Source organism: Pithys albifrons, chromosome 1, assembly GCF_047495875.1.
Source record: "Pithys albifrons albifrons isolate INPA30051 chromosome 1, PitAlb_v1, whole genome shotgun sequence".
In the NCBI taxonomy this organism is placed as follows: Eukaryota; Metazoa; Chordata; class Aves; order Passeriformes; family Thamnophilidae; genus Pithys; species Pithys albifrons.
Window position 1 is genome coordinate 114,710,614 of NC_092458.1, and position 13,932 is coordinate 114,724,545.

The 13,932-nt window shown below is 37.3% G+C and overlaps 1 long non-coding RNA gene across 4 annotated transcripts; it reads right to left on the reverse strand.

The window, feature by feature from the left end:
- Positions 1-269: 269 nt before the first annotated feature.
- LOC139675940 (uncharacterized) lies at positions 270-12,799 on the reverse strand. Of its 4 annotated transcripts, none has more exons than XR_011698569.1 (10): positions 12,650-12,799; positions 12,169-12,215; positions 10,554-10,611; positions 7,744-8,257; positions 6,480-6,596; positions 4,414-4,537; positions 2,170-2,249; positions 1,366-1,518; positions 831-1,106; positions 270-479 (listed from the first exon to the last, which is right to left on the reverse strand). It is a non-coding gene; the product is annotated as an uncharacterized lncRNA (long non-coding RNA). The 4 variants fall into 4 exon arrangements; XR_011698564.1 differs by having other exon boundaries at positions 12,169-12,218; XR_011698566.1 differs by lacking the exon at positions 2,170-2,249 and having other exon boundaries at positions 12,169-12,218.
- Positions 12,800-13,932: the final 1,133 nt, after the last annotated feature.

The window sequence follows — 13,932 nt, forward strand, 5'->3', positions numbered from 1 at the left end:
TTTATTATATTTGTTTTATTTCTCTTTGCTTCATTCCATTTACTGGGTAGTTTCTCTTGTCCAGACAAAAGTGTTTCATTTTTCATTGTTACATAGGATAAATCAGGAAAGTAGCATTACCAAAACAACCCCTCAAAACAACTAGGGTACCAAAATAATCAAATAGATTTAAGAACACATATATTTTCAAACAGGTGAATTAACTACTGGAATGCTGTAGGAATTGTAAATAAAATGAAATAAGAATATTACCACAAACTTCATGATTTATATATTTTTTATTATTAATCTTGAAAACCAGTTTGTGAGAAAAGAACTAATTTATTATGTATAAAAGTTTATTCCAGAGGGAGATCATCTCTCTTTTGAGGTGTTGGAGCAGAGAATTGCATCTTATGTGCAGCCACTTTGTTCAGAGTTCCTTCCTTAGAAGAACCACTGAAAACTTCACAGGACAATTCCAGCTCTTCTTTTATTTGCTGCAGAAGAGATGAGGAGATGATGTTCAGCTGAGACCATCTGTGAATAATTCTTAGCCTGCTTACCTGAAACATTTTGCAGCTCACAAAAGCAGAATGAAATGAGGACAGACTATTAAGTGACTATTAATCAGGGTTCATCAGAAATGAGGTCCCTTAAGCAGAGTAAATGAACCACCCCCTCACAACAGCTGAAAAGTGTGGCCTGTCTATACAGTTGTCTTTTGGAAACTATTTTAAAGGTTTATTCTGATGCTGTGAGAGACCCCCAACAAAGCAGGACTCTGAGCCACTTTAGTGTAGGATAAAATAAAAAGTAAAGGGCCTTTAATACCAGGCCCACAGGAATACCTGATGACATGCACGTCCCCCCAGCTCTACTTTCCATGGCTTTTATAATATGATCCATCCAATCATCACTTTACACATCTCTCATCCAGCCCTGGTCCCACCCCTGTTCCACCCCTCAGGAACTGGGTCTGGGGTCTCTTCATCAGTCTCTTCTGCAGCACACAAAGACTCTTGGAGGTTTTCCAGTGTTCTTAGTTCTGGGTCACTCTGCCCCGTGTTTGTGTCTTGTCCTGCAGACCTTTCTGATATCCTTCAGCTCTTTACCTTGAAGAGAGTCTAAACAAGACCAAATCACTAAAAGAACTTGAGCTACTGGTAAGTGGCAGAGGTTGGTATGTATAAACATTGAACTTAAGCTGTTAGAAATATCAGCATACTACATTTGCTTTTTTACTGCAGTTACAAATACTTTTAAAATCTATAAAAATGAAAAATCAAAAATCAAAACCCCCTTCGCACAATTCCTTTAAAAATGAGCAGCCAACTGATACAAATTGCATTTATTAGCTTTATAATTATTATTATTACTACTTACTTTCTCCATTAGGTAGCTTTATACTTAGTGAGCAGATGAAAAATACCTCTGGTCCATCATTCTCTTCTAATTCGCTTTCTTTTCTTGTTTGAGTTTGAATTATTCTCATTAAAATAATGAACACTGACTACACATGGACTGAGCTACTCCTTGCTAGGGAAAAGAAGGGAAAATCTTTTTAAAAATAATGCACATACACCCTGAAATCAACAAACTCCTGCCATTATGGGAACATCAACTCTGAAATCTGACCAGCACAAACCTTTAGCTGGGATTACATGTGGACTCTGTGGAGGGAATACCTGTCAAGTCATGGAAATGTTAATTTTACTTATGAACTAAAGACCACTGTTACTCAATCTCTGTTCAACAGTATTGATCATAAAAGTGTTCCTGTTGCTTTCTTAGTTTTTGTAGGAAGTAAAACCATGAGGAAAGGCTAAATGTTCATTAATGGAAATACACTAAAAAAAGCTTTGTACAATTGAGGTAACAAATATATCCTTTCTTTTTTCAGTAATACTTACTGATTGTTAGTTAGTCAGTCAGTCAGTCAGTCAGTTATTCATTCACTCATTCATTCATTCACTCATTCATTCATTCACTCATTCACTCATTCACTCATTCATTCATTCGTTAATGGCTGCTCAGGAATATTTTAAATTAAATACACTGTCAATATTCCCCATTCACCCTAAACAACAGACAACAGAAAAATACGAGTGTTTTGATCTCACATTATTTTGTTGTTAATTATCTCTGTCAATCAAATGTACAATATCTAAAGTGACAGCTCCACTGTACCTGGGTACGTGCTGTCCCTAAAGTTCATTCAGCAAAATTCAGTGGTATAGGCAGGCAGTTTATGCTGTATAAAAATAGACCTGTAGTGGAAGAAGGATTTTAGACTCTAAAAGTGGAAAATATAATTGGCTGCTTGAAAGTGTGTCTGAATCAAATCTTATGCTTCTTAAAACGAGAAGAAATGAGGAGTGACTGATAATCTCGCTATAAAAAATGAAGAAATACTTCCATGGGTAATGGGAAAATACCTTGGGTTTCTCTCTGAGTTTGAAAAGCAATGATAACAAAAGAATAACTTTATCTGCAGTGCTTTCAGCTGCCACAGACCAAGATAGGAGCACTAAAATTGACGGAGCACACAGATACCATTTTATGAAAGAAAAAGGGTTATTTTCCTTTTCAAGTTCTGAGTCACTCAGTGAAGGCAAGAATGAAATTCAGTCTCCTCAAAAACCCATTCCAGCAAATTTATATCCCATTAAGCTTCAGATTAATTATGTCAAAATCATATTTATTACTAGACATAAACCACAGGTTTATAAAATAAGATTCAAGGTGCAAACTCTGTCTCTAAAACATAAATGGCTGGAATTTTGTCATCTTTTTGAGAATGTTTTATTTTTACATATGGTTATTTACTGCAGGCATGTTGAAATGAGTACATGGCTTTAAACTCAAGGAGTTTAGGTTTGGATGATGAAGCTGAATTTGGAACAGTATTAATTAATTAGCAGATTCCACTCTGCTATCCATGTAACAAAGATGTGGGTCAGCTCCTTTCTGGTCCAAAGCACATCAGCTCTACCAAATGAACCCAAACAAAGCCATTGCTTCAAAAACTGAATATTTTTTTTCTAAGCCAATATCACTATAACATCTGCCTGTGCCAGATAATTTCTCTTAACAAGAACCACTGGAAAGTTTAATCTTTCACTAACTGTGACAGCATGTCACAAATCCCATATGTTTTCTGGAAGAAAACTGGCAAAGTGCTTCCTGTAAGGATGAACCTTCCCTAATTTTACTAAAAGTTAAAGCCCTGAAGGTTGGAAACTTCTGTTTGGTTGTGCTTGATTTTTGTTTTAATTGAAAAATACAGAGAGCACCCTCCTAGCTAAACTAAGAGTGTGGTGAAGGACAAGGTACTTTGTTATTATTATTGGAAAGAGAAACTGGGCTGGATCATTAATTACCTGACTCATTTATCTTGTATCATTTTTATCCCAGTGTAGGGTCACATAAAGGTACTTTTCTAAGAGGACATAAAATTATGATATAGAGAATGGCAGGCTCAAATAGGATAAACTTTCAGCACCTTCAGGCTTCTGGTTCTTGTCAAATTTCAAGCAGTAAAATAATTTTCCATTTTGAATCATCAGCACAACATTAAATGCATTCAAAACATTAAGTGATTTTCTCAAAGCCTTACAAGTCAACATAAACCCTTCAACAAGAAAACTGCAGGTTAGAAAAAGGATCTCAACATTATTTTGGCAGTCTCTGACACCCTCAAAAAAATCACAGCTTTTACTGAACAGGAAAATGATGCTGGCTTTGAAAATGGGGTTGCTGATTTTTTGAGGGTTCAGGCTGTTTTATGTTGAAATGTCATTTAAATTAGCAAATTTATTTTCCTGCACATTCTGAACCTCAGGAAGTTAATTGCAATTGTTAATGAAGGACTAAGGATATCCTATATATATACATACATATATACGTATATATAATTATATATACACATATATATATACATATATACATACACACATATATACATATCTATACATATATATGTATAGATATTATATATATTATTATATATATTATATATTCTATAATATATTATTATATATTATATTATTATAATATTATATTATATATTATATATTATATTATATATTATATTATATATACTATTATATATTATATTACATATTATATATAATATATTATATTATATATTATATATTATATTATATATTATATATTATATATTATATATTATATTATATTATATTATATATTATATATTATAATATCTATACATATATATATAAAAAATTTTTTACAGTAGGAATCTTCATGTCAGACTGACCTTATATATGCATATATATATATATTTACAGTAGGAATCTTCATGTCAGACTGACCTGCCTAATTCTTATTCATATTTGTTTTCTGCTGCATGACAATAACGTGGGAAAAGAAGTTTGCCTGGAATTTTAACAAAATTGTTAAATTTACCTTGTGTTCTTCTATGTGTGTTTTGTTACCACAGACAACACGGTCATTTGGAGTGGAATTTCCAATCTTGATCTAAATCCATCTGAACATTTTCACCATTTTGTGTCCCTTCTCACAAATACAACTGTATGAGAAAGAGAATTATCAGTTAAAAGACCTCATTTTATCAGGCACTAGAAACTCAAAATACATTCACCACTTGTTTTGTTTCACCCATAAATCTGGAAGATTTTATGAGGATTAAATCCCAAATATGAGCAGAAAAAGTTGCAGAGATACTCAATGCACACACATTTTCTCCTTCCTATTTCAAAGGTGATTAAACCTCTTTCCCTTTAGCCCAAGGGGAGAGCTCCAAACAACAGACTGGGATGTTGATTGTCATGATTGCAGTCACTGCTCAAATAAATACTTGGAATTGATTCCTTTTTTCTGTTCCAGATTAAAATCACATCTAAATAAACAAATAGTGATAGTAACATTAATAACCACAAAACAATAAAAAACCCCAAAAATAACTAAAAAAAAGCAAAACACCCCTTTGCAAACCTGCATTCCAGATCTGTAGAAGAAGGAATGCAGTTCTGGGGATTTCCCTTCAAATTCTAATCGAGGCATTGCTTTTCAATATTGCTTTTGATATTGGCAGTAGCAGAGAAATGGCTTTTCACATAGGCATAAATATTTTTATATGTATTTTTTATTCAATAAGGAGCCTGCTTTTATTTGTTCTTTAATTAAATGTAATCAACGCAGTGTCAGCATTTGGATTAAAAATACCCCGTGAACTCTACCCATATATGTAGAAATAATCAAGCTTGAGGACCTTGACCTTTATTCCATCAGCTAATTAGAGTAGAATGAGCATAATGATTCCTGAGGGCCTCTAGTTTATGACAGAGTAGATCCAGGGAAGAAATTGGGTGCCTAAATTTCCAATTCTAACATTGAAAAATTCTACTTTGCTGCCACCTACTCCTGGACTCTCCACAACAGTCCACAGGGTTTAATGTTGCAGCTTCTAAGACAGAAGAAAATCCAATTCTGGACAGATATGCTAAAAAAAAATGACATAAAAGTAAGTCCATTCTCTCACAAATGCTGAGGGGTCTGGGGAGCCAAATGCCACGTTAATATCTGAATCCATCCAGACTCATAAACCTGATGTCCCTTTTTCTGTCTTATGAGAGGAGCTGATCAGATTGGGATCCTCAGAACTATCCACTGGAGTAGTCTTTGCCCAAAATGTCTTCTCCTGGTTCAAGTCCTCTGCTGGTACCTGCAAGGTGCTGATATCCCCTTAAGCAGACCCACATTCAGCTCTCAGCTCACGATGAGAGCTCTGGTAGCTGGTTGATCCCTGCACTCAGTTTGCTGTCCTCTCTTTTGGGGATTTGAAGAGCCGTTCAGATGAGTGTCAGTGTGGGTCTTTTCACTTTTGAAGTTTAAATGGTGTCTTTAAACTGCACCACTTCTCTCTGCACAAATTTCCCTTTGACAGTGGAATGACCTGATCTGGCTGCATCACACAGTGGGGCTGAATTAGGCTGAAAATAGCTACTAAAGGAGAAAATGGAATAAGGAGGGGAAGAAAGAGGAGAATTAGCCTCTCAAATGGAACCAAATGAGGTGCATGATAGAGGATGACAGAACAGTGATAGGAGCTGCAAACCTTCCCCTTATTCCTATGGACTTCAAAGGGAGTTTTCCCCGTTGAGAACTGCAGGATCAGACATCCTATCTGTGCTTGTTCTTTCAGCGACTCGCTCTTCCTTGTGTTGCCAGGAGAGCTTTTCTCACCATATGGGACTTGTGAAACATGTTGAAAGCCCTTGGTGATGTTCAGTTCATTGCCTACTTTGCTGGGCATTCCTTACACCTTTCTAAAAAGTGCCGCTGCAGAGCAAAGTTTCATTTGCACTTAAACGTGGGAAAAAAATCTTCCTTTTATAGAACAGGTTTTTACAGCATTTGCCTCTTGCTGCAGCTTTTGAAAAAGTAAAAATGAGAAAACTGGCATGCCCCATGCTGCCTCAAGAGAACTGCAGCATGTCCTTTCCACTTACTGCTGTCAGACTCGGGTCCTTCCAGTTCCAAACCTTACTCGACAGCCTGAAGCCAAAATGGTCTTCTTTTGAAAGCCCCTTTCAGGTCAGAGGATGCAGAGTGGCTTTTGGGCTGCTCTAAGTGGAGAAAATAGAAAAATAACTATTAGGTCTAGATGTCTGGGCAAGAAAGAATCAGCTGACATAACTTATATTTATATAAATATATGTATACACACACATATATATGTGTGTATTTATATATGTATATTTATATATATTAAAGACATAAATGTTGCTGTATAAAAATGTGGCTCAAATGTATCAGTGAGGATGTGATTTTGTGCATGCCCTCTAATTATCCTAAATGCTTCTTTAGATTTTGTGCTGAATCCCAGCCTGGTTCAAAGGCAGTTGTGCTTTTGCCACTGCTTCATCAACAGTAGAAAACAGGACTGGGGAGTCCTGGGAAAGGTTAAATGTGAATATTGTCAGTACTTGGATCACTGATTTATCTCCATAGTGCTTCATTTCTATATGATACTAAGAACACTCTATGTCAGGCTGTGGCACATGGTAAGATTTGATTCACAAACTCATCTTTGTGCCCTAGATAAAATATGGTACACAATTCACCACTGTTAGCATGGTCCAGGCATAATTTATAAGACTGGATTGATAATCAGTCAAACCAGATTAAATGCCTCATTTTGTACTCGAGATCTTGGCTAACATTTGTCCCACTGAAGCTTTTTTCCCAGCCTATGAATTCTGTCCAATCTGCAGAATAACTATCACAAACTCCAGAGGAGGAAGAGCAGTGACATCCTGAACCAGTTGGAAATGTATCTAGTAATATATACACATGGTGAGAAAGTTAATATACAATTTCCTTTTCTAATCAAAACATGCAGAATCATCCACTCATCCTTCTCCCTTCCGCATCTTCCCTCTTAGTTTGAGGGAAACTGAAATGTTTACCAAGACCAGAGGAGAGGATTCCTCCTCAGTGACCACAACCCCTCATTAAATTAAAAAATCCTTTTTAATTAGAAAATGTATATAAGAAGGATAACTGTTCTTAACTACTGGATATATGAATATAACTATAAACAGACCAGAGCAAACTACTCCCCCAGTACCAAAAAAACCCCAAGCCCCAAAACTGTAGGTTTCTCCTGGTGCAGTTATATCTATGGGCAGTGTCAGTGTCACACCTCAGCTGGCTGTGAGGTGAATTCTGTCTTTTCCCACCAAGGCACAGACAAGGGGGTGAATGACTCACGTGGTGCAGGATGGAGCCTTTCTCCTGAGTGGAAGAGCAGATTCTCTCTCTCTTGTCCTTTGTTCAAAAGAAGGAAATGCTGGGAGTTGAGGAGTGGTGGGAATTCCCAGAAATCTCCTTGCAGTCCAAGTCAGTCCCCAGGGAAAAGGTCTGCAGTGTGTCCTGAAGCAGCTGTGACCCCTCTTTCTCTCTCCGAAGCTCAGGGTGCCCAGAGATGGAGGGGGGAAGACAAAGAGCCAAGTCAGAAGGAGCTCTCACCTGCTCAGCAAACAGTGACTCTCCCCCAGCAGCTGCCCAAAACAAAGTGAAGCAGTTCCCAGGAAAAGCCTCTCCCCCTCCCAGGTGCATTGAATCTGTTTTCTCACCTCTGCCCCACCATTCAGTTGGAATATGAAGCCATCAACCACTCCTTTGTTCTCAGTCCTGGTACTTCAACTCCAAAAACCTTTGTGTTGGTAGGGTGGGAAAAACTCCCTGAGGGACTCCTCCCACCACCACCTTTCTTTTTTTGAACCTTTAACAGGATAGAAGATGAAAAGTTTGTTTGTTCTTCCATTCTTGGTGCATGGTCACTGTGCACATGTTCTAGGGGTGTCTAGAAATGTTGTTATTAGCTCAGATTCAGATTAATGGAATAATTTTGAGGGAGAAATCTTAAAAATTGTGAGGAATAGCTCCAGTAAAAATGTCCTGACAGCTTTAGGCTGTTCTGAAAGAACAGGAAGTAGCCTTGTGCAATAACAAACATTTTAATTACAGAAACACAGAATCATTTAGACTGGGAAAGATCTCTACGTTCACCAAGTCCAAGTTTGACTGATCATCACCTTGTTAACTACACACAGCACAAAGTGCTATGTCCAGTTTTTTCTTTGAACACCTCCAGATATGGAAACTCCACCATCCTGAATTCTTTTGCTGGTGGTAATTTAGGGGGTGAGGTTAATTTCAGCAGACCTGACAAGTATTTAAATGCTCTGTGCTTTTATTCTCTTGTTATAATACAGGGTTTCCTTTCAAAATTAACATTGTTCATTGTCTGCTGCAGACTTTTTGTGAATGTCTGTAAACAGACTTGTACAACTACATTTATCAGCAGATTCTTGTTGCAGACTAAAGCACCTAACTTTCTTCAGTAACATTTTCTTTCAATTTATCCTATGACATTCCACTGATCTAGTTTACATATTTCCTTTGGCTCAAGCAGTTTGAGATGCTGAGGGTGAAAAGCATGACAGAAGTCTCAAAAGAAACGATTTGGTTAAACCTCAAGGTGGCCATCAAAAAAAAAAAGCAAATCAAACTTGTTTCAAATGCCTTTCCACTGTGCAAAAATGAACAGAACTTTGTTGTGATTTTGGACTACTCTTAAATGCAGAATGTATTTTGCTTTTCCTCTCTTCTTTTTTGTTAAATTATATTTGCTCAGTTGGTTAAAACTTGGCTGTAATAATGCCAAGGTCATGGGTTCAATCCCCTGTGTGGGCCATTGACTGAAGAGTTGGACTCGATGATCCTTGTGGGTCCTTCCAACTCAGAACAGTCTGTGAGTCTGTGAAACACTCTTGTTCATATTAATAATTCTTGCCCTGGGTTTTTTTTTCTTGCAACCTCAGCATTGATGCTTTATGTATAATTTACAGAAAATACTTAAAAATGATTCCCCAGATGTACAAGAACACACACCCAGTCACAAGCATAAAAACATCATGTGTGAAGCTTTGGCCTGACAAAGGGGACTGCAGGATCAAGGAAACCAGCAATAAAAGGAAAACTGTACCTGTAACATATTAAAATGGTGAGCTCTAAATGACCATTTGAATGGCAATTTTCGTGGTTCAACCCCAAGAGCTGATTCCCTTAATGCTCCACAGCCTCAGTTTGCCTCCTCCTGCAGCTTCTGCAGTAAATCAATAATCCTCCACCTGCTGCTGATTTCTCCAGGGTGACTGGCCCAGTTGTTTGTTTGACATCAAATAACATCATATTAAAAAGATGTAACTACTAAAAAAAGAGATGAGCATGACTTGGAATTCTGTTGTCTGCTTAGGTGCTTGCTTAAATCATGCAAGAAGTCTCATCTCATTCTTCATCAGCACTATAAAAGTCAGCCAAAGAGACACATTGCTGACTGGATCACTAGGGATGCCTTTCCCATCTGATTTTTCATTTATTTTGGTGCCAAAGGAATTGTTCTCCTCATCTATTAAAATCTCGGACTGCAAGTAATTAAGGGTATGATTTTGCTTACATGTCAAAATATGGATATTTGATGAAAGCAAAGTCAGGTGGAGATTAAACACATGGAGAGGGGAGAGGATAAAGGCAATGAGTGAGGGAAGAGAGGGAGACCTGCCTAAGTTTAGGATCCGGATTAGAAAGATAAATAAAAAAAGCTGTACTGTCCAATATCAGCTCTGCTCTTCTCTTGATCTGCAGTCACATTCATCTTGAATGCATCAAATTCAGAACCAGGAATGAAGATCTGTATTTCTCTCACTTGTCAACCCTGCACAAGCATTTTTTCCCCAAAATATTCTGTGTGTGTGTATCCTGATGGGACTAACTGTAGGCAGATTTGGCACTTATAGTTTGCAGGATGATGATTGCATCCTTTTTCTTTAATAAATTGCTTAATAAATTAGTGAAGTAACCAGAACTAGGTCTCTAAATTAAAAGAGAGTGACTTTTTGTTAAAACTCAAGATATACATTCTTTTGTTTGAAGGAGTGAAATGGAAAAGTATTATCTTATTTCCATTAACCAGCCCCCAGTCAAACAGAATGTGAATACATTTGAAATGAACTTACCATTCTTCTGGTTCCTTATCCAAAGCATCAGATCTGAATTTTAGAGTTCAGGTATTTCCTTGTGAAGAGGAAGGAAGGAAACTGTTATGGATGTGGTTATTTCTGGTGGTGGAATTAAGGAATTAAATACAGGTAAGTCTTACCAACTATCTTTAGCTTTGGGTGACAGGAAAACTCATTTGTTCAGAACAAATCTAACAGGAAAATGTTTGGTTTGGTATCAAGGAGATTTTAGGGCTCAGGGTCCAGCAGATTTCATGGTGTCAGTGACCATAAAATGTGTATTCTTGGGATGCTTTCCAGGCCAAAAATAATCACTTGGGTTTCAATTGTTTCCTGTGTATCTTTTACTTAATTTCCTCCCATTGCAGTCAATTATGTATTCCAGCAACCAGGAAATCCTGGTGCTGCATTCCAAATGAGGTAAAAAAGGAAAATTATCAAGGTGAAAGGAAACCTATCAAGGTGATTGCACAAAGCACATAATTCTGGAGCTGAGCACAGTTCCTGCAGCAAAGGAAACATTAAAGGCATAGCAAGCATTGAGCAAATGTCATCAGGAAGGGGTCCTGAAGGGAATGATTCCGTGGGAATTGGTTGCACCAGAGAGCTTTAAAGCTTCTTTGAGGGCAGATATGCCCACTGGTGTTCAATCATTCTGTATTTCCTGCCCTCTTTCCAAAGCTTCTTGTATTTCTCCCATTTAGACAGCCAAGTACTTTTATTTCCTTTATTTTCTCTTACCTCTTCAGCCTTTCTCCACCTATTTCCCAGTCACTCTGTTGAACCATCTGGTTAAAATGAATCTTTATGAAACCAATCGAGCTTCCATTATCTTCCTATCTGATTTATTTTTCATGAAATAGACTTTCCACTTCCCTGGTGCTACCCAGCCTATATAAACTGGCTATTTTAGTCAATGAAGGTTTTTATGACTCCTGCAAATCAGACTGAAGGATAAAGCAACATTCTGGTGGGGTGAGCCATGGCACGTGGGGAGAGGCTTCCCTGAGGCTCCCAAATGCCAGGAGTCTGGAAGAACTGACACATTTGATGGATATACTCATATTTGAAGTGAAATCCAAAGCTGAGAAAATTGATGGGCATCACATTAAAGGCATTTCTTAGACCAAAGAGGATTTCTGTCAAAAAGCTGAATCTGCCTTTCACTGGGAGACTTTTTAAAGCTATATCTGGCAGAGCTGACTGCACAATTAATAAATACCATACCTGTGTGCTTATGAAATTGTCTTTAGTAGTGACAGTTGCAGCGAAATCTTGAAATTTTTTGTCTGCAAAGGCAATGGAAAGTCCCATGGTGCATTTCTGGTGGCAGTAGCAATGAAGGACAATCCTCCCCAACACATCTTGGATATCTGATATGGCATTTGAGCCAAACCAATTGCAATGTGCAAACTGATGATGGGCATGGAGATATTTAACCCCACCACATGCTCAGAGATGCCTTTGCCCCTTGCACCAAATTGCAAGTGATTGCAAAGCCAGTGTCTTAAAGCTGGAAGGGAAGGGTGCCCAGGAGAGAATAAAAAGGGTTTATCAAGATGCATGTTGATTAATATTTCTAGCAAGGATGATGATGTGGTGGGATTGTTACCTGAAGCAGCCTTGACAGCTCTGACTTGCTGTTGATTCTTCATCAACCTGCTGTAGAGAAGAAAAATGAAAGCCAGGACTGGCTCAGACTTCCAGTATATGCCTTTTTCCTCACTCCCTTTGAATTCCCCTTTGCTTAAGAGGCTACTTAATTTTAAAGCTGCCTGTTAAAACAGGGTCCAGAATATCCAGATTTCCTGGATTTACAAGTTATACTCAATTTTACAAATGCTCATTTCTGATACATTTTAAAAATAAATAATCATAAAGGATCAAACATTACACAGTTATAAAGGATTATTTACTTTGGAAAATCTCTTATTTTTTCAGAAAACTGCAATATATATTTAGTTCTTTTAATAAGAAAAAGTTATTAAACAAATGTATAATGCTTCTCTTTCTGTTTCCCATGGGGTTAATCATGCATTTGGCATGCAAAGATTCATTTAGATGTTTTATTGCCCCTTATTAAGCCAACTTACATTATTTCAGGAAAGAGTGATTGCAGCTTGTGGTATTGGTGGTTCTTCCAAAGAGATGCTGTGTGGAAATAGCAAAGATCTTCATGTATATTAAACCAACTGCTGGCAATCCTCCAGAGCAGCCTACAATTAATTAAGAGTAGCTGCTGATGATCTGAAAATGTAAAAGTAGTTAAAGTAGTTTACATTTTATTATCTGTCTGCTGAGAGCTCATACTCTCTTAGATTTCATGGAGTCATCCATTTAGTCCCACATGCCCGAGGAGCTCCTGTGTTTCTTTCTTGGAAATAATGTTCCTTCTTTCAGCAATATTTTCTGAAGCCTCAATAATTAGCGATTTCAGGCACTCCTGAAAACACTGGAGCATCCTTTTATGTTCAATACATTCTTTTTTCCCTCCATCAACTCCCTCAGTTGCCTTTCAGCCCCTGAGCATTCCCTGACAAGGAATTCAATGGCTTGATTGTACACAGTATGAAAAAGCAACTGTTTTGGTTTTGAACCTGTCATCCTCCAGCATCCCTTGAAGTTCCTTGGTTCTTTTATTGTAAAAGACAGTGAATAATTATTCCTTACTCATCAGAACCTCAACTGTGTGAATCTCAAGACATAATTTGTAAATGCAAATCATTTGTGGAATAGTTGTGGTTGAACTTGGTCATGAACTCTTCCGATGCATGCAAATGCTTATTTAAAAAAGCAAAAAAAAAAAGCTGTATTTAAAAGAACTTCTCAATTACCTTATTAAACCTGAAATCTCTCATCTCTCCAGCTGTCATTTGTAGGAAACAGATGTTCTTAAAAAATTATGGATAGCAAATCCTTCTAAAAACAATCTGAACCAACAGTGTTTGTGTCCATAATGCTGGACTAGCAAGAGATGGAATTTTTGATTTTGTATCTGTTTTAAATCCTTACAACAGCAAGAAAATCTTATTAATGAAGTCAATTAGACTCACAGGCTATAAATGGCTGAGCTTTTAAGAGATACATCCCAAACCCTTGCCACTTAACACCACTGTGCCCAAGTAGCTGAATGCCCCATGAGCAACCACAAAGTCTTCCATGTCTCTTTTTGTGATAAATAAATGTTATTGTAAATATATATTTTTTTCCCAGTAATGCAAATAACTTTACAAAAGGTGCATGGTTCTAGTTAGCAATTCTAACTGAAAAAAAAAGTGCTCTGTCCCATCCATCAGGAAGGATCAATCCAGATGGTTGGAGCAGATGGGCACAGTGAAGTTGTCACTGAGTCCCCAAGTCCTGAGCCCAAACGAAG